At 37.6% G+C, this 20,807-nt stretch overlaps 1 long non-coding RNA gene across 1 annotated transcript; it reads right to left on the bottom strand.

Annotated features, from left to right (window-relative positions):
• Positions 1–9,314: 9,314 nt before the first annotated feature.
• On the bottom strand, positions 9,315–17,835 carry LOC113330977. Its single transcript, XR_003350613.1, has 3 exons — positions 17,590–17,835; positions 15,888–15,960; positions 9,315–9,953 (listed from the first exon to the last, which is right to left on the bottom strand). It is a non-coding gene; the product is annotated as an uncharacterized LOC113330977 (long non-coding RNA).
• Between the last annotated feature and the right edge of the window lie 2,972 nt (positions 17,836–20,807).

The following is a 20,807-nucleotide window of genomic DNA, read 5'->3' on the forward strand; positions in this document are numbered from 1 at the left end:
ATATTGCTAAGCGAAATATTGGGTGTGGTTGTTAGACCCCCTCCTTTTCACTTAAGTATGTGTACCGGTATGCGTGCTTAAGTGGCTTATTTTCTAAAAACAGTTTAATTCGTGAACTAAGACATTTATAAATTAAGGAATGTAATCTTTGCAAAACGTGGCTATAATGTTCATGAATCGGTTCGAGTTAATCAAAAATGTTTTTTTCTTTGATTGTGTTTTGTATACTTCTATGAGATCTAAGAAATTGAACAACTCTCTAACTAGTTCTTTTGAGTCATTTGAACTAGTTATGGTGAAGATGAATAAGTTTGATATGAAAGTGCTCATATGGATAACCATTGGTTAACTAATGTTGAACCAGTGACTTGTACACGTTTAGGTACGGTTACTCAAACCTAAATGAAGTTACATTTCATGTGTGTATAACAAGCTAAGTTCGATCTAACAGTTTAAAGATATTAGCTTGAATCTAATCAGGTTTTCATCTAGCGGTGAATATTGAATGCTTTGTTACCAAGGTAGCTTAGATTGCAAGCCCTGATTTGGAGACTATATGAAGGAGAACTCTATCAAGCCCTGATTGTAAGCTAGAGTCTATTCTCCTTTAACCTTAGGTTTTTATCGAGACCATGTAGGTTAACGACCTAAAGACTTCATTGGATTGTGAAGCCAGACCCAACTATTTTCTCTGTAGTTGCGTGATTTGATCTTGTTGTTTCTATCGTTTGAGTACAATCGTAAGATTGTCTTGAGATTAATTTCTCCGATAGGAAAGATATAAAAGTAGTCATAAGAATCTTCGTCTCATTGTTTTTGATTCCACAATATCTTGTTTCGCTAGTCGATTAAGATTATTGTGAGGTGATTGATATTTCTAGGTTGTTCTTCGGGAATATAAGTCTGGTATATCAACTAGTTCTTGTTCACCTTGATTTATCAAAAGACAGAACAAAACTCGTAGGTATTTCCATGGGAGACAAGTTTATCTATTCTTGTATAGTTTTCTGTGTGATATAGATTTTTTTATTAAAGTCTTCGACTTTTGGTCGTAGCAACTCTTAGTTGTGAGTGAGATCAGCTAAGGGAATCAAGTGCGTAGTATCCTATTGAAATCAGATACGTAAGGAGTGCAACTTTAACTTGGATAAGTGTGAGATTGATTGGGGTTCAACTACATTCCAGACCGAAGTTAGTTTGTAGTAGGCTAGTATCTGTAGCGGCTTAATACAGTGTGTGTTCAATCTGGACTAGGTCCCGGAGTTTTTCTGCATTTGCAGTTTCCTCGTTAACAAAACTTCTAGTATCTGTGTTATTTATTTTTCGCATTATATTTTGTTATATAATTTAAATATCACAGGTTGTGCATTGAATCGATCAATTGGTAAATCCAACCTATGGTTGTTGATTGAAATTGATTGATCCTTGAACATTGGTCTTTGGTACCGTTCAAGTTATTTCTCTTATATTCAATCAGGCTCGCAGATTTCTATTTTTTTGAGTAAGGATTGAATCGAGAAATTGATATATAACTCTTTGATATACTTTTTATTAAGGTTGAGTCTAACTGTCTAGTTGATTCTCTTAAAAGTATATTGGAGTTAGTCCATACAGATTGCTAAGCGAAATATTGGGTGAGGTTGTTGTACCCCGACTTTTTCAGGTACATGACATGCCCAGAACACCATCGTTGTTGCTGCGTAATGTCGGACTAAAACATCGCCTTTACCCTTTGATCTCGTTTCCAAATATGTATATAACTACCAAAACCGACACCAGTTTTCCTTATCTTCAAAACTTCGTTGTTGTAAGGAACTCGAGATAATCACCACTAGTAACTGTTATCTATTGTTGTAAAATATTTCCCTTATCTCAGCTACTAAGCAACCTCAGATCATTCCGTTGAGTGCTAGCTTCCATCTTCATGCACGTCCTTGGTGTTGAAAACAATACCAGTCATTATTCTCCATTCAACTTGCATCACCATTGTTTTATTCTTCTCAGTACTTCATCGCCGAAAACCAACCAGAGTTGCTAACCACGACATCATGGCAGCAACCAGCAGAATCTCAACTTCCACCCTTTGGAGAAGACGAAAAGTGTATAACCTTTTTTTCCTGATAAGAAATGGGTATTTTTGTATTTTTTTCTTATTAAAAAATAGGATGTGGTGTAGATGGGGCCACGTCTGCAGCTTCTTTGTTCTAAAACCTCTTTCCGTCATAACAACATATATTACCACTAGTGATTTGGTGCTATGAACTGCAGTATCAGTGTTTTTCGTCGCAAACACCTCTGTTGCTTCCAATTCAACTACTTATTTTTCCGGTGATCGGATTCACTCGTACTTTATACAAAAGCACTAAAATAGTGTTATTAGTCAATATATCGAGTCCGCGCTAATATACATATGGGTGTAAAATGTAGCACTTACGTGATTATCAACAACGTCGTCAACATAGTCTTCTACTTGTTTATGCATCGTGTCATGAAAGATAACAGTGATTGCTCGTTGATAGGTAGCACCTGCATTATTAAATCCGGAAGGCATCACAATGCAGTGAAAATTTCTTATGGGCGTCCGGGACGCAGTTTTGCTATCATCGTGCTCATATATATTGATCTGGTTGTAGCCACTGTACCCATCCATAAATGATAACATGCCATGACCACTAGTTGTATCTACGAGCATGTCGATGTTGGGTAAGGGAAGGTCATCCTTCGGGCAACATTTATTCAGGTTTCTGAAATCTACACAGCATCGGATCTGACCATTTTTCTTCTTAACCGGGACAACATTCGCCAGCCATGTCGGTTGTTGAATGGGTTTGATGAATCCGGCTGCTAGTTGTTTCTGAACTTCAACTTTATTTTTTTCCTCGACTTCATGCCTGAACTTCCTGGGCGGTTGTTTGACAGGTTTGGATCAGGGAGTTATGTGCAAGTGATGCGTGACCAATTTGTCATCCACACCAGGCATTTCCTCGTATATCCGAGCAAAAATATCTTTATACTCTTTCAACATGCTTATCAATCATGTTCCTTCCTATGATGACAGTGCAGAACTGACCAATATTGGTCTTGGATCTTCCTCCATTACGATGTTGATTGTTTACAGATCATCAGTAGTGGAGTCAGTGTCATCTTGCAATTACGGTGGAGCATCTTGAATTTCTTCGTCAAGCGATTGTTCGTTCTGACATGATTCTTCGGGGTAGAGGTAAATGATCCTTCCTTCCGCATCATATCTAGTTATAAAGTGAGATCCCTTCTTAGTATGATCGTGAGTACAGACTTGATCCTGGTGACGCTTGAGCGGTGTGGTAGGTGGCTTGGAGGATCTAACATTATCCATGGAATATGATGGTCTGTCGGCAGCTTTCTCGATGGACTTCCATCTTGGGAGCGGAGTGTTGTAGATCTTGCTTGGAGGTTCAGGGATGCTTTTTTGAGGTTCTAGGAAGTCACCATCATAAACCGGAGCATAAGGAGATGATGAAGCTGCAATGTGGAAGATCTTGTTGTTGAGCAGAGCCTTCATACTTTGATGATATGTCGAGGGAACAACCTTGTTATCATGGAGCCACGGTCGTACAAGTATCATATGATAGTCAGGTTCTTTCTCAATCACATGAAATTTAACCGTTGATTGAATAGGTCCAACTTTCAGATCCACATAGGCGTACCCGTATGTGTGACTGTGGCTTCCTTCAAATCATGTCATTAATATGGGATGATGGACGATTTTTCTTTGTGGGACTTTGGCCGCTTTGAGAGTCTTCATAGAGATAAGATTGGTAGAAGCGCCTGTATCGATGAGAGCTCTCCTGAATTCAGAGTCTTTGATAAAAGCAGTCACGTACAAGGATCGTTTATGTCCTTCTTCTGCCATTCGGTCTTCTTCAGTGAAGGTGATATTTTTTATCGAATGTTAGGACACCATGGATACTTCTTCAACTGCTAGAGACGACGAACTTAGTTGCACATCGGATGATATTTGGTTGAGTGCAGCAAACGTGTTCGTACGCTGATCTCTGGAAAAGTGCAAGAATTCACATAAATTTTTGATTAGATGTGTAACTTCATGATCCACCGGCATAAGTAGTGAAACATTTGGCTTGAGGATGGGCATCAGTGGTATCAGGAGATGAACGTTTCTACCACTTGAGCTCCAAAAATCCTTGTTAAATCCATCATGCAGTTGAATAAATTATCCATTTCTCTCTTCAGTCGATTCATATTTCTTGACAGAATCTCTTGCCTCCGGGCTAGTTCGGCCATTGTTGGGATTTCTCCATCAAATGCATTAATAAAGAGGAAGGGAGTGGTAAAATATGAGCGATGACCATTACATAATTGTTCAAAGGAGCATGAAGAGTATCTCCATTCGAAAGATTTTGATCAGAATATGTAGTAGTTAGATCAGGCCTAAGACCGACCATCTTTGTGAAAATTGAGATTGTAACCGAGAGATTCTCCCATTGTGGTCGCTAATATGTTGATGGGTGAAAACAATTTGCTAGTTTTTTAGGAAAGTGGAGACTCGAGCGTGCGGGCGGAGACTCCTCGAACGAGCAAATTGCCTAAACCTTTTTCAAACAGATGCACGGCACAGGAGTGCTTTGATTTTGAGAGATCAATCTGTAGGACTCCGGTCTAAACCAATAAAATAGCCATTACATAGTCAATTAGGTTAAAGGGAAGATGAGAAGTGTGTGAGATCAATGATGATCGAGGATTGTGTATGTGTTGAAAGTTTCTGCAAGTTTGTGAACTTTTGAGTTCGGATGAGATAAGTTTTGATCGATCGATAATTTCTTGTTGGTCGAAATTATTGTATACCAAATGATTCTTGGTTGTTCAATCATTGATTCAGAAACTTATTTATATTGTAAGAACAATAGACACATTGATCCCAGTAAGTGTGACGGTTGCTGGAGTGAAAGAGTGGGAAAGTGGGAAATCGTGCTTAAACCAGTTCCATGTCGTGCAGAGACTTGGTTGAATGTCCATCCACTACTTTGTTAACTTCCTCAATCGCTTGCACGACTTACGTACTCACATTACTCATCGTGGTTGTACACACGTGTCGTAGACCGCTAGGCCAAAACCCTTGTGATTATCCCCCATGTGACATGATATATATCTCAAGAATGTGGAGTCTGCAAGGCAGATGTGTATTTAATTAGTCAGTTGTTGACTTGACTAGACGATGAGTCTTAGCCATAATGAGTTGAGCATAATGAACGAATGTAGTATGCTTTGAGGCTCATGGAATGAGCATATATAAGGTGCCTGCTGGGACACAATGATGTAAAGACATTGAGTCTTGATGAATTGTGATATATCATTTTAACAATCGCTGTAATAATGATAGTTTGATAGTTTGGCTCTAGCTTCCGATGAGATTGCTCGATCGAGGACTTATTTTGATATGTCGAGTATTCGACAGGAAATCAAGGATATTTCTGAATTATACAGAATGCTCAATTATGATCTAATATATCATGAGTAATCGAATGACAAAGTAGGAATCAGAAATATTGGATGGTCTTCCGTTCGAACCATGTTGCTCAGTCGAGCAAAACTATTGGTAACAGGACCAAACACTAAATATAAATCAGAATATTGATTGCTGGATCAATAGAATTCTCGAATGTTGATAGTTGAATCAACATGAGGAATATTGCTCCGTCGAGCAATTGATAGTTGAATTAATGAGTTCTGAACCCAGTTGATCGTGTATTTTTCTAACTTAAGCAATTTAGTGTTATAGATGAGCAAAATAAATATTGCTAGTTTAAGCAAATATTGCTCGTTTGAGCAATATTGCTCGATTCATGAATTATTGGTAGCGGGACCAAATAAAATATTAATTAAAAATATTGGTAGCTGGACCGAATATTGTATAGTTAATTAGGATGTTGATTGCTGGATCAACATAAAATTAGTAGTGTTTGAACTGGTAGGTTAAGAAAGATACCTACAATGATAACTGCAAGTGCACAGTGTCGATATGCAACACAGGGCAAGCATAGGTCGGTCCACAGGGATAAGGTGGGTGTAGAGTTGAAACTATGATATTACTACCAAAATGGGTTTGTTTGTGTCGATACGACGGAGAGATTGGTAGTGAAAACAACAGTAAAAGATGCAAATAACTCAGGTGTAAACAATGAGAATGAGAGAACTAGGATTGTAAAATCCACCACTAACTTACATTATGTATTCAACTAATGATATTACTCTTGTACTCATAGCAGGTAAGGGTGAAGATCAAGTATGCCCTATATCTAAGGTGTTTCTCCAATGGATAGTATAGTCGCAACTAAGGTATCTTTCCAAAGCATTAACTGTCTAGTTAAAGCACAACTAATCTAAGGATCAATAACAGTCTGGTTAAGCTTGAGTTGCAGCACAGTCAACACAGTGGTAATCTAACTACAATGGATACATGGCATAAACTGTGAGAGCAAGATGTTGAAGCACTAAAGATTATATTCTATTTTAAAAAATTTTAAGCATTCAATAATATCACAATCAGTATGAATTGCATAACAACGAGCTAGGGATTCATCTAAACCCTAGAAAAGAAGATTAGAACATGATGAACAATATGCAAACAACAGTATTACACTAGATGATTGATCTAGATAGACTGGATGATTTGATACCGAGAAACAAGTCCCTATTTATACACAAAAACCCTCAATCCTTTTTCAATTCGACAATTAATGAGAACCCAACTCACCAACAACACTCCATTGACTTTCTCTGCCTTCAATTTCCCTACAACTTCATTGAATCGATGTTCCCTCAATTGTACATCTAACTCTAGCTCTACCTCTCTAAATCTTATCTTCTAGGGTTATTGTTCTTGATAAGAATTGAGATAAGATAGAGAGAGATGGAGAATTAGGAGTTAATGGTGGCGTTAATGATGGTGAAGTTGTGCTCAGTGTACGGAGGAGAAGGGGTAATAGAGGTGCTGGAACTGTAAATGGAAGTGAAGAAGAAATGAATGTGTTGATAGTTTTGTTCGACGGGGGAAGAAAAGAATAGGAGACTTGGGTGTTGAACAGTTGCATCGGGCTTGATGGTCTGTTGTAAGAGTAGTCGTTTAGATGATAATCAGTTGTATCAGATCCGACGGCTCAGGTAGGGAAACGGGTTTAGATCTTGGGTTTGGATTTCTGGGTTCTCTACCAATCCCACTGCTAGGTTTAGGCTTTGCAAGCGTCTTGCGGAGCGAGTTCAAACAAATTGCGGAGGTTCTTTTCGTGATGTTTCTTCGCGCTTTATAGCCTTCTCGCGGGAGCTTTGAGTTGTCTCTCTTCCGTAGTCGCTAGCCACCATTTCTCTGCTCTTTTAGCTTCTTAATTCATCCAAGATTTATTTAGTACCTAAGAACATAAAATTAATTAGTAAACATATTTATTCTTGAAAACAATGAAAATACAGAATTTGGAATAATATATGATTTTAAAGCACAAAAGATGAAATAATTGCCAATAAAAGGGTGTAGAAATATGCACTATTTGGCACTCATCAAATACCCCCAAACCTGAATTTTACTTGTCCTCAAGTGAAACAGAAATTAAGAAATCCTAACTATACCACGATCGCTGGTCTCTCGAATGCATTTAGCGTATGTACTAAGCCTTTAGACCCCTAGGTGTCCCTAGTGGACGAGTTGTAGTCTCGTGAGGGCCTACCAGAGGTGTACCCACAAAACCTTCTCCAACTTAAGAGTGTAATGGAGTCCCAAGCATCCAAGGATATATGAAGACATAGAGTTTCTGCATGCTAGTAATAAGAAGTTAAAAATATCAAAAGAACGCATTCTCATCCTTAAGAGTTGAGCGAGAAGTAACCACACCATATGAAATAATTCGGGTTCGAGAGTGATCACAAGCCTCGACTTTTGCCTCACCGATAAGATTTTATTATAATTGCACTCAAAAAGACCGCTTTTCTAGTCTCTCATGTGTGCAGGCAGGAATAAAGAGTGAAATTCCGCACACGTTGAATGGTGGGAAGGAGACCTTCCGAGATAATTTTTGGAGACTCCACAAGGTTGTGGGAAAAAGAATCTTTTTATGATGATCTCTAAGAAAGGAAATCAATCATTAGCGAGGATGGGAGTACTAACTTACCTTCATATCTGATCGGCAATCAAAACCACTCTCACAACACCCATAGAAACGTCTTCTTCTTCGTCTTCAATCTTCGGTCTTCGACTGTTGATGATGAACTTCTGAACTTCGTAGAACCTTGACAATTTCTGCTCTTCAAATTCTTATTGCTTGAATTTTCCTCTTGTTTGTCTTCTTTACCACGGTGTTTATTAAAAAAAACTAAAAACAAATTGTAATAAAAAAAATTATTTTCTTTAATTAACACAAAATAATAATGAAACTTCTAAATCCATGGATGAAAGACTTCATCACTTAATTCTGCACAACTTGTATTGTCTTGATTTCTTCACTAATTCTCATCTTTTTCTGTTTTTCTTTGCTCTTGTGAGATAAGTCTTCAACTTGTATATAAAATTCTGATCTTTGTACTGTATCTTCACTTTTGAATAAGACTTTTTTTATTCCTTGAATTGTTGCATGTAAACCTCGGACTATTTCAACTTTCTTCATAGAATTTGACGTTGCTTTGCTTTTTGATGAGGATGTGTTTCTATGGATCTGTTGATGTTGTCGAGAGAGAGAGAGTGGGGCTAACTGCAAATCAAACTACAAGAAGGAGTTTTCATCTTTAGACGTTACCCTCATCATTGACAAAATTAGCACTCAAGAGATCAAAAATAGTGCTGAAAGTGGTGCGAAGTTGGGTAGCTCACCATTCCTACCCAGAATTTACATACGGTGACACACACTCTAAAAGGACTTTTTAGATAGTCACAAAAATGAAGGTTGGTGCCTCGCTTGATGTAAAAATAGGTAGTCTCCACTAAGGGTGATCACAACTCTAATACCAAGTAACTTTAATGCACCTAATATTTCCCACCGGCATGGTTAAATCCAACTTTAACGCTCAGACAAACAAGAAACCCGATTGTGTTCTCCAGTATTTCCAAGTTCAGTTATTTTGGTCAGATTCTCTATGTAAACATAGCTAGAAGCATGCTAGTGACTCTAACATCTCTAAAAGTTGGAGGTTTTATGCAAATATGTACAAAGATTTTTAAAATTTTGATTTTTTTATTTTGATTTTTTTTTATTATAAAAAAGGCCGCACTGGGCTTTTTTTTCTTTTTTAAGTGCTAAAGACTAAAAAATTTATATGCAAAACACTCCCCCAAACCTAAATCTAACATTGTCCTCAATGTTTCAGAATATGATTGAAATTACATGAACATACCAGGAGAACAGTGCAGAGTGGACTAAAGGAAAGATATTACCGTATGCATACATGATGGTGCTAAACCATAAATGGATGAATGCTTTTGAAAGCAAACAACATTATCAATAAGACAAAAAGATTGGTTAGCACACATAAAAGATACTATACGGAATGAAAAGAAAAGGGAAAGAAAATGGACGGTTAATCCATAAGTATGTACACAAGTGAACCGGTTTAGTCCACATAAACAGGATCTTCCAAGTCAATGGTCTCATCTGGTGGAAGTGGCTCCAGGAATGGTTTCTATCTCTGACCATTGACTTTGAAGACGTTATGATTTGCTACATCTTCGAGTTCTACATCTCCATGAGGGAATACAGTACGTTCCACAAATGGTCCTTACCATCGAGAACGCAATTTACCTGGAAAAAGATGTAAGCGAGAGTTGTACAACAAAACCTTTTGGCCAGGAGTAAATGACTTACGCAAAATACGCTTGTCATGGAACACTTTCATTTTGTTCTTGTACAATTTAGCACTGTCATAAGCATCATTTCTCAACTCTTCCAACTCGTTGAGTTGAAGTTTTCGTTGAGTACCTGCCTTATCAAGAGAAAAGTTAAGTTTCTTGATAACCCAATAAGCTCGATGTTCTAACTCAACAGGTAAATGACAAGGCTTTCCATAGACAGTAAGGAGACATGCCAATAGGGTTTTTAAACGTTGTTCTATAAGCCCCTAAATCATCATTCAATTTTAAAGACCAATCTTTTCTAGACGGGTTAACCGTCTTTTCTAGAATATGCTTAATCTCTCTATTAGACACCTCTACATGTCCACTGGTTTGTGGATAGTATGGGGTTGCGACTTTATGAGTTATGCCATACTTGCGTACTAAAGACTCAAAAGACTTATTGCATAAATGTGAACCCATGTCAATGATTGTAGCTCTAGGGGTGCCAAAACGAGAAAATATGTTTTCTTTTAAGAACGGAAGTATCATCTTGTGGTCATTTGTTTTGGTTGCAATTGCATCTACCCACTTAGAGACATATATAATCAACATCAACAAGAATTTACATCTTACCTTCAGAGTTAGGAAAGGGACCCATGAAATCAATACCCCATACATCGAATAATTCAATAATAAAAATAGGTTGCAAGAGCATCATGTTTCTTCTTGAGATACTTCCTAATTTCTGGCATCGGTCACCAGCAACACAGAATGCATGACTATCTTTGAACAATTCTGGCCAATAGAAACCACTTTGCAAGATCTTTGCAGTAGTTTTCTTGGCACTAAAATGGCCTCCACATGCATGGTCATGACAGAAAGAGATGACATCTCTTTGTTCAGAATTTGGGACACATCTCCTAATGAGTTGATCAGGGAAGTAGTTAAACAAGTAAGGGTCATCCTAAAAGAAGTGTTTTACTTCAGATAAGAACTTGGACCGGTCTTGTTTACACCGATGCAAAGGCATTATACCTATAGCAAGGTAGTTAACAATATCGGCAAACCAAGGCATTTCAGACACAAGCATCAATTGTTCGTCAGGGAATGATTCTCTAATAAGGAGAATTCATCAACAGATTTAACATTCAACCTAGACAAGTGATCAGCAACAACATTTTAGGACCCTTTCTTATCTCGAATTTCGAGATTGAACTCATGTAACAAGAGTATCCATCGAATTAGACGAGCTTTAGCATCTTTTTTAGACAAAAGATATTTCAATGCGGCATGGTCAGAATATATGATGACTTTAGATCCTATCAAGTAAGATCTAAACTTATCCAATGCAAACACAACAACTAGCAATTTTTTCTCAGTTGTTAAATAATTCAGTTGAGCATCATTAAGTGTTTTACTAGCATAGTAGATCACATAAGGGAGTTTGTTTATTCACTGACCTAAAACAGCTCCTACAACATACTCAGATGCATCACACATAATTTCAAATGGTAAGGTCCAGTCGGGTGGTCTGACTATATGAGCAGATGTGAGGAGGGTTTTAAGTTCTTCCCATGAACGCACACAAGCATCATCAAATATAAAAGCAACATCTTTTGCAAGAAGACTACACAAGGGTCTTGAGATTTTGCTAAAGTCTTTGATGAATCGCCGGTAATAACCGGCATGACTTAAGAATGACCTTATCTCTCTCACAGAGCGAGGTTGAGGCAAGTGTTGAATGAGATCAACTTTGGATTTATCTACTTCTATGCCTTTTTCAGAAATGATATGGCCTAAAATTATGCCTGAGTTAACCATGAAATGACATTTTTCCCAGTTCAAAACCAAATTCTTTTTTTTACATCAAATCAGCACAAGAGTAAGAGGATTCAAACGTTCATCAAAAGAAGACCCAAAGACATAAAAATCATCCATGAAAATTTCAAGAAATTTATCTACCATATCAGAAAAGATGCTCATCATGCAACGTTTAAAAGTGGCAGGCGCATTACACAACCCAAAAGGCATACGATGATAAGCAAATGTACCATACGGACAGGTAAATATGGTCTTTCATTGGTCCTTGGGTGCTATGTGAATCTGGTTATAACCTGAATAGCCATCTAAGAAATAATAGTGACTGTGTCTTGACAATCTTTCTAGCATTTGGTCAATGAAGGGAAGAGGAAAATGGTCTTTCTTTGTTGTTGTGTTCAATTTTCTGTAGTCAATGCAGACTCGCCACCCTGTGGTCACACGAGCGGGGACTAGCTCATTCATTTCATTTTGAACTACTGTAATGCCAGACTTTTTGGGTACAACTTGAATGGGACTGACCAACTGGCTGTCTGGAATTGGGTATATGATACCTGCATCAAGCAATTTCAGAATCTTACTTTTAACAACATCTCTCATGTTGGGGTTAAGTCTCCTTTGCATTTCCCTAAATGGTTTAGTATTTTCTTCAAGATTTATGTGATGCATGCAAATTGTGGGACTTATACCTTTTAGGTCTGAGATGGTCCAACCTAAGGCCTCTTTATGCTCTTTAAGTACTTCTAAAAGTTTTCTTTCCTGTTCAGTGTCTAAACATGATGCTATAATAACAGGCAAGGTATCAAAAAAAATCTAAGAATGCATATTTCAAAGTATCATGCAATGGTTTCAAATCAAGCTTAGGTGGTTCCACAAGAGATGGTTCAGACTTGGAATCAGAAAGTGGAAGTGGTTCCACAACATTCTGCCAATTAGCAATATCTATGGGTGGTATATATTCAAGCAAAGAGTTGACTTCACTAATATACTTAGAATCAAAAATATCTAAGTCAAAATTGTCTAAACATGCTTGCAAAGGATCCACATATAAGATGTCAGGCAATGAGTCTTGAATCAGACTCTCAATCAAGTTAATCTCATGCAATTCAGAATCATCATAGTCTATGGGTTGTTGACTAATGTTAAAAAAATTCAGTTCTATAGTCATGTTACCAAAAGACAAATTCAACACTCCATTCTGAAAGTTTATAATAGCGTTAGACGTTGCCAGGAAAGGACGTCCTAAAATGACAGGAATGTGACAATCTGGGTTTTGCACAGGTTGAGTATCCAACACAATGAAGTCCACAGGGAAATAAAAATTTTCAACCTTGATTAAGACATCTTCAAAAATACCACGAGGGATTTTTACAGAGTGGGTTTCAGCTCCCCAAGACCTAACTGCTCATACACAGAGTATGGAAAAAGGTTCATGCTTGCACCTAAGTCTAAAAGAACCCTATCGATTGTATGGTCGCTTATAGTGCATGTGATGGTTGGACTACCTGGATCTTTAAACTTAGGTGGGGTTTTGTTTTGAATAATCGAACTCAACTGCTCGGTGAGAAAGGCACGCTTATGCACATGAAGCTTCCGCTTTTGTATGCGTAGATCTTTTAAAAATTTAGGATAAGAAGGTATTTGTTTGATTGCTTCAAGAAAGGGGATATTTATATTGACTCGTTTAAACATCTCCAACATCTCATTATAGTGGTTCCCTTTCTTCGGTTGTACCAATCTTTGAGGAAATGGGACAGGCACAAATGATGGTAAGGGAACATTGCCATTAGTAGAATTCTTAGAGTCACTATCATGATCAAATTCTTTTTCTACACCATATGTTTTTTTGTGGTGCTGTGTGCACTGGTGAGTCTGATGTAAACTCACTCGACTGTGGCTCACCTACATTGTTATCAACAACTTTACTACTACGAAGAGTGGTGACAACATTCACTTGATATTATGAGGACTCATTGTAAGTTGACGTGCTTGCCTGAAATGCGCTTTTGGGATTTCGTTGAGGTTGACTAGGGAGTTTACCCTTTTCTCTCTCATTTAGCGCATCACAGATTTGGCCTAATTTGAGTTCCAAACTCGCAAACCTCGGGTCATTTAACTTCTGATATTGCAAAATATTTTGATTCATTTGGTTCATACCATCATCAAAGTTAGGCCTTTTCTCTACAGGGTACTGTGTGTATGTTTGTATTTGGGGGTTCCTAGGATATGAATATCCTTGGTTATTTCTAGTTATACCCCCTTGTACTGGCCCCTTAGACCAAGAAAAGTTAGGGTGATTTCTTCACCCTGGGTTGTAGGTCTGAGAATAAGGGTTGTTCTCTTGTTTCTGATACATAGCATTGGCCTGCTCGATTTTAGACTCTTGAAATGCATGTAGGTCTGGACAACCATCCACTAAGTGGTATGAACCGTGACATGCAACACACGTGGATGTGTCAATCTGTTCACGGAGAGTAGGGCAGTAGTTTTACATTCTTCTGCAGCTCTAACGCTTCTACTCTCCTTACTAGGGATGCAATCTTTGCATTTGCCTCAAAGTCAGACTCAATTCTACGGACATTGACTACAGGGGTAGTCTTTTTGGGTTCATGAATGGACTTTCAATTAAGAAATTCCAAGCCTCATTAGCACTTTTGTCAATGAATAAACCATTGCACATTGACTTAATTGTGGATCGGGTACTGACATCTAGACCTTCATACAAAATTTGCACGAGTCTCCATTTTCAAAACCATGGTGAGGACATTGGAGCAATAATTCATTGAATCTCTCCAGATATTTGGCCAAGGTCTCACCCTCTAATTGCAAAAAACTATTCATACTTTGACGAATTGCCACAGTCTTATGGTTCGGGAAAAACTTTTTGAAAAAGTCTTTTGTTAGCTCTTCCCATGATCCAATGGACTGTGGTTGTAGTGCATTCAGCCAAGACTTGGCTTTCTCTTTTAAAGAGAAGGGAAACAGTCTCCGTTTGAGGGACTCTTTTGGCATTTGGTTAAAACGCAGAGTCCCACAGATATCTTCAAAATCTCTTACATGGTGGCAAGGGTTTTCAGCATCAACCCCTCTAAACACAGGCAACATATGAATTGTGCTTTCTTTTAGTTCAAACTGTCCAACATCAGCTGGTAGAATGATGCAAAAGGACTGGCTTTCCCTAGTTGGGTACATGTACTCCTTCATACTACGGTCCTGGTTCAATTATTTCACCCATTGTTTCGGATTGGTCGGGACTGTCTACCTCAGAACTAGGAATATCAACAATATCCTCTTGGCTAATTCTAACTAGTCGGTTTGTTTGGTCACGGAAGGTGACGATCATAGCCTAGCATACATACTAGTCACGTGACAGAGACAAGATTTAACAATCAAGAGAATCAAAATTCCGGGCAACAGAGTCTTTAGAATCAAAAGCTAGTCCTAGGAACTATGCTATGCACACAGAGCTATTATGTTGCACCGAATGGACAAGTAGAAACTGCAAAGAACTTTTATTGGGCTTGCACATGTAGGATCAATATGTTTCAGAATTTAGATAGCCCACAGAACACAACAGATTTAGTAGGTAAACATGCTACTCATGCATCACAGATTCATGCACAAAGGTACCAGGGAAACTAGTTCAACAGACAGTCATCGCATATTCCAGATCTATGCTTATGAATATGACAGTCAACTTTAGAGGTTCACAATCACTTAGTACAGCTAATAACAAACTCAGCTAACCAAAGCATACTCAACAATCACAAGCTCAAAAGCTAATTCTCAGAATTTGTATACAGATTCAAATTGTTTCAGGGATAAACACAAGTTATGTCCACATTACGAGGTGCAGACATACACAAGCCCAGTAAAGTGAAGTAACAATTTCAGTGAGCAATGATTTTACTCAACTACGTGCGAAGTACCCGTTTAGCAAGCATTCATGGCAGTCAGTCAAGGCAGAGCATAAGTCAACCAGTTTTGGCTATCAGATAACTTAAGCAAATGTACAACTTTGAGAAATAGGGAATTATGCGCCTAGATGCAAAAACTATGCAAGTATACATACAATTATCAACGGTCCCTATCTTGAGAGATGCATGCACAGAGAGATGATAATTCCAGCAGGTCAAAATGTTACTCAGATATATGTTGCAGAGCTTGGGAAATGTTTGGTCAAGCAGCTAGGTTATCAAGCAAACATGGGGTATCATTCATGCATATATAAATAATAATGAGGTTCAAGAATGACACTAACCGGGTTTCGCCATAATAACTCTGCTCCTTTTTCTCCTTCTTTCCCTTGGTTTGTACAGAGATGTCACGGGTACCTGTTTTCTCAAGAGAGGATGTCAGTACTCAAATATGTGCAGGTAGCACAGTGAAACAATGAAATATTCAAAAGTAAACAGAACAGGAGTGCTATGCAGAATACTGGGGTGGAATTTATACAGGGTGACAGTGACAATGAACTACTTTATACAGCTACAGGATTATGTAAGTGGTAACTGAATGCAGAGTACAACTAGATGATGCAATTAACTACAGAATGCAAATTAAATCACATATGAACTAATGCTAAGTTACACAATATAACAACTGGAATTGATGATGCAAAGTAAACTGACTAAAATAAAAAGAATAAAAAGATGGAGATTAACAGATTAATAGATTTTCACTAGCTATAAATTGAGATTATGACTAGATGCAAATGCAAAATAACAGGGTGCATCTTTATATAGATAAATGAATTATGATGGACATGGATTTCAATTTATTCCAGACTAAATCTAAGCTATGCCAACACAATACAACAGCAGAGCAACACCTTCAGGGGATTTCAGCAATGACTAATTTACTGATGAGATTTTACAGCCTAAGCTACAACATGTAAGGACCAATGAACTGAGAGAGAAAAAAAAAAGAGCAAATTACAAAGATACTAACAAGATTATGATCCAAGCAACTTAAATGACACAAAATTAGCAACTATATCCAACACTAAGGAGATGAAAATTATACACAGATGGATTGAACAACTAAGTTATCACAGCAAGAAAATGGAAACTAAACACATATATACAGATTAAACTGAAAATCAGTAAAGTAAAGATGGAACTTCAGCTACACCGCTACCGAGTCCCCGCAAACTTGATAGGTTAAGAAAGATATCTACAATGATAACTGCAAGTGCACAGTGTCGATATGAAACATAGGGCAAGCACGGGTCGATCCACAGGTACAAGGTGGGTGTAAAGTTAAAACTATGATATTACGGCAACTGACTTCAAGTAGAGAGCAACCAAAATGGGTTTGTTTGTGTCGATACGACGGAGAGATTGGTGACAACAACAGTAAAAGATGCAAATAACTCAGGTGTAAACAATGAGAATGAGAGAACTAGGATTGTCAAATCCACCGCTAACTTACATTATGTATTCAACTAATGATGTTACTCTTGTCCTTATAGCAGATAAGGGTGAAGATCAAGTCTTCCCTATATCTAAGGTGTTTCTCCAATGGATAGTGTAGTTGCAACTAAGGTATCTTTCTAAAGAATTAACTGTCTAGCTAAAGCACAACTAATCTAAGGATCAATAACAGTTTGGTTAAGATTGAGTTGCAGCACAATAAACACAATGGTAATCTAACTACAATGGATACATGGCATACACTGTGAGAGCAAGATGTTGAAGCACTAAAGATTATATTCTATCTTAAAAACGTTTAAGAATTCAAGAATATCACAATCAGTATGAATAGCATAACAGCGAGCTAGGGCTTCATCTAAACCCTAGAAATGAAGATTAGAACATGATGAACAAGATGCAAACAACAGTATTACACTAGATGATTGATCCGGATAGACTGGATGATTTGATACAGAGAAACAAGTCCCTATTTATACACAAAAATCCTCATTCCTTCTTCAATTCGACAATTAATAAGAACCAACTCACCAACAATACTCCATTGAATTTCTCTGCCTTCAGTTTCCCTGCAACTTCATTAAATCGATGTTCCCTCAATTGTACAGCTAACTCTACCTCTCTAAATCTTATCTTCTAGGGTTACTGTTCTTGATAAGAATAAAGATAAGATAGAGAGAGATGGAGAATTAGGAGTTAATGGTGGCGTTAATGATGGTGAAGCTGTGCTCAGTGTACTGAGGAGAAAGGGTAATGGAGGTGCTGGATATGTAAATGGAACTGAAGGAGAAATGAATGTGGTGATGGTTCTGTTCGACGGGGGAGAAAAGAATAGGAGACTTGGGTGTTGAGCAGTTGTATAGGGCTTGATGGTCTGTTGTAAGAGTTGTCGTTTATATGATAAGCAGTTGTATCAGATCCGACGGCCCAGGTAGGGAAACGGGTTTAGATCTTGGGTTTATATTTCTGGGTTCTCTACCAAGCCCACTGCTAGGTTTAGGCTTTGTAAGCGTCTTGCGGAGCGAGTGCAAACGGATTGCGGAGGTTCTTTACGTGATGTTTCTTCGCGTTTCACGGCCTTCTCGCGGGAGATTTGCATTGTCTCTCTTCCGTAGTCGCTAGCCACCATTTATCTGCTCTTTTAGCTTCTTAATTCATCCAACCTTTATTTAGTACCCAAGAACAAAAAATTAATTAGTAAACATATTTATTCTTGAAAACAATGAAAATACAGAATTTGGAATAATATATGATTTTAAAGCACAAAAGATGAGATAATTGCCAGTAAAAGGGTGTATAAATTTGCACTATTTGGCACTCATCATGAACTTGCTCAGAATTATGGTTTGCATATCATTTGGTTTGAAACCCTAATTTTGATCGATTGTTGATCAATTGATAATTTACTGATTATCAAGCAAATGATTGAGAGAGTGATCGGATACATGGGATGATGGGTCGACCATGTAGCTCCCAGGTGCTCGAATGAGTTCGCACTAAAGTTCTTTGTAGACCAGTAGGTGAAAGGATGATTAAATCCTCGTTTAATCATTATTAAAAATAGTGCTCGTCTGAGTATTAAGTCGTAAAACCTAATAATAGAGAGATGAGGGACTGACCAGGGGTATGAAACCGGCCCTGGTGGTCGTGGGACCAACAGATGGTCGATTGATCAAATTCCAAGTTGTTTGGAAAGAGTTTGAACCCAATATAAATTAATTAGGTCAAAATCATATGAGAGTGTGGGACCGTCTTCTATAAGCCAACGGGCTGACCCTGGTCGGTCAAGGTAGCATGCCCGTGTCACCATATTGTCCTGACTCAATCATGAGAATTTTGGTATTTTCTGGTGCGCGTTCGAGCAATATTTTGGATTTTCAGAAGAGTTTGATCTTGACTGAAACTCTCGATTTTGCTTGAATGAGCAAGTAGAACTTTTCTCGTGCGACCAATATTTTGAGAATGTTAAAATAAATAATATTTTAATATTTTCCATGAGAAGCCTGGATGGTCATGTGACCATTTGAATTTTTGGCTTTTGATGGTTTGAGCAATATATGAGAAATATAGAAAATTAGGTTTTTTGCTCAAACGAAGGAGTTTCATGAGATGAGAGAAGAAATAATAATAATAAAATAATAAATTAAGAGTTGTGGGACCGTCCACGTCCAAGGCATGGCCATCCGACCCGTGCTCTTCCCTATTTTATATCATTATTTTCATCATTTGAGGAAATATGGAGAAACTAAGAGTTTTGCTCAAACGAGGAAGTTTGCTCAAACAACGAGTTTTCAAGAGACAAGAAAAAATAATAAAATAAATTAGAAAATAAAATAAAGGGAGAGGCGGGACCGGCCACGGCGGCATGACCGGCCAGCTGGTGGGCCCGATCCTCTGCGCCTCTTTTATTTTATTTTATAATATTTTCCTTTCTATTTTGCATAGGTTTCCTCGTTCGTCCATATTTTTGAATGATCGTTTATGAATTTGGGTGCTCACTCATGCATATTTGGGTGCTCATTCGTGCACTATTGTTAAGTACACTTGCACCATTTTCTCGGGGCTTATTCGGTGGTGGCCCAGATGCCCGAATTGTGAATCTCTATTATTAATTCATGAAATTTAGCTGAAAATAAGCCATGAAATGGAGTAATGAGATGGATTGATTATCTATTATGAATTCATGGAATTCAGCCGGGAATAAGTCATGAAACGGAGTAATGAGATAAAATAGATTATTTTTCTACGAATTCAATTAATGAATGTTGCGCTAGAATTTGATCTGTGAATTGCTCTATACTAACATGCAATATGTCTAGGAGCATTATGTTTATTCGAGAATCGAAGTATGAGATGATAGAGGCATCATACTCGTTCTGAATACTGATCATGCATAGTCAGGGAACAGTGTGGCATCCTGAAGATGTTAGCGCTCTATACTAGCATGCAATATGTCTAGAAGTCGTCCAATCATTAAGAGATTTTATACATATGCATTATACATAGTCAGGGAACAGTGTGGCATCCTGAAGACGTTAATGCTTTATACTAGCATGCAATATGTCTAGGAGTCGTCTGATCATTTCGATTTTATGTAGAAGTGTTGATGAAATATGCGAACTGTCAAAAAGCTCAGTTGAGAGGCTTTATGAATAACATATTAATACAGATCTTTGAGAGGGTGTACGCTCAGTCAGATTTGTGAAATGAGCTTTCACGAATCCTAAAATATGAGTTTAACATATGTGTCTGAAGCCGTGATAGAAACATGCAAGATCCTGATTTTATGATTTTAGCTTTTGTCAAAAATCCACCATAAACAATAGTATTAAGGAATTAGATTATAAAGTATTACACTTATCTTTTGAACTTCGTATATATGACATCGGCATAATCTTGTATATAGTTTTACGATTATGTGTATGGGTTTATGGCGAAGATTTCATCCTAGGAAACAATGTTTTACATTTGTTTAAGTAAGTAGGTTCGTGAATTTGTTTCATTAATTGAAAGGGAAATCAATAGGTATATTGGCCCGTATATGCATTGCATATTCTTTGGATGACCAATATGTGTGAGTTGGTAGAACCGATCTTAACTCAGGTTATGTATCTTGGTATAACCAATCAAAATACCTAGACTTATGATTTGGTATGACCGGTTCTGGTAATTGGTATAACCAATCCTAAGTAATCACCATTAGATGGTATGATCGATCCTTGTATTTGGTGTTACCAATTATGGTAATT

The sequence above is a fragment of the Papaver somniferum genome, unplaced genomic scaffold, assembly GCF_003573695.1.
Source record: "Papaver somniferum cultivar HN1 unplaced genomic scaffold, ASM357369v1 unplaced-scaffold_123, whole genome shotgun sequence".
NCBI lineage: Eukaryota > Viridiplantae > Streptophyta > Magnoliopsida > Ranunculales > Papaveraceae > Papaver > Papaver somniferum.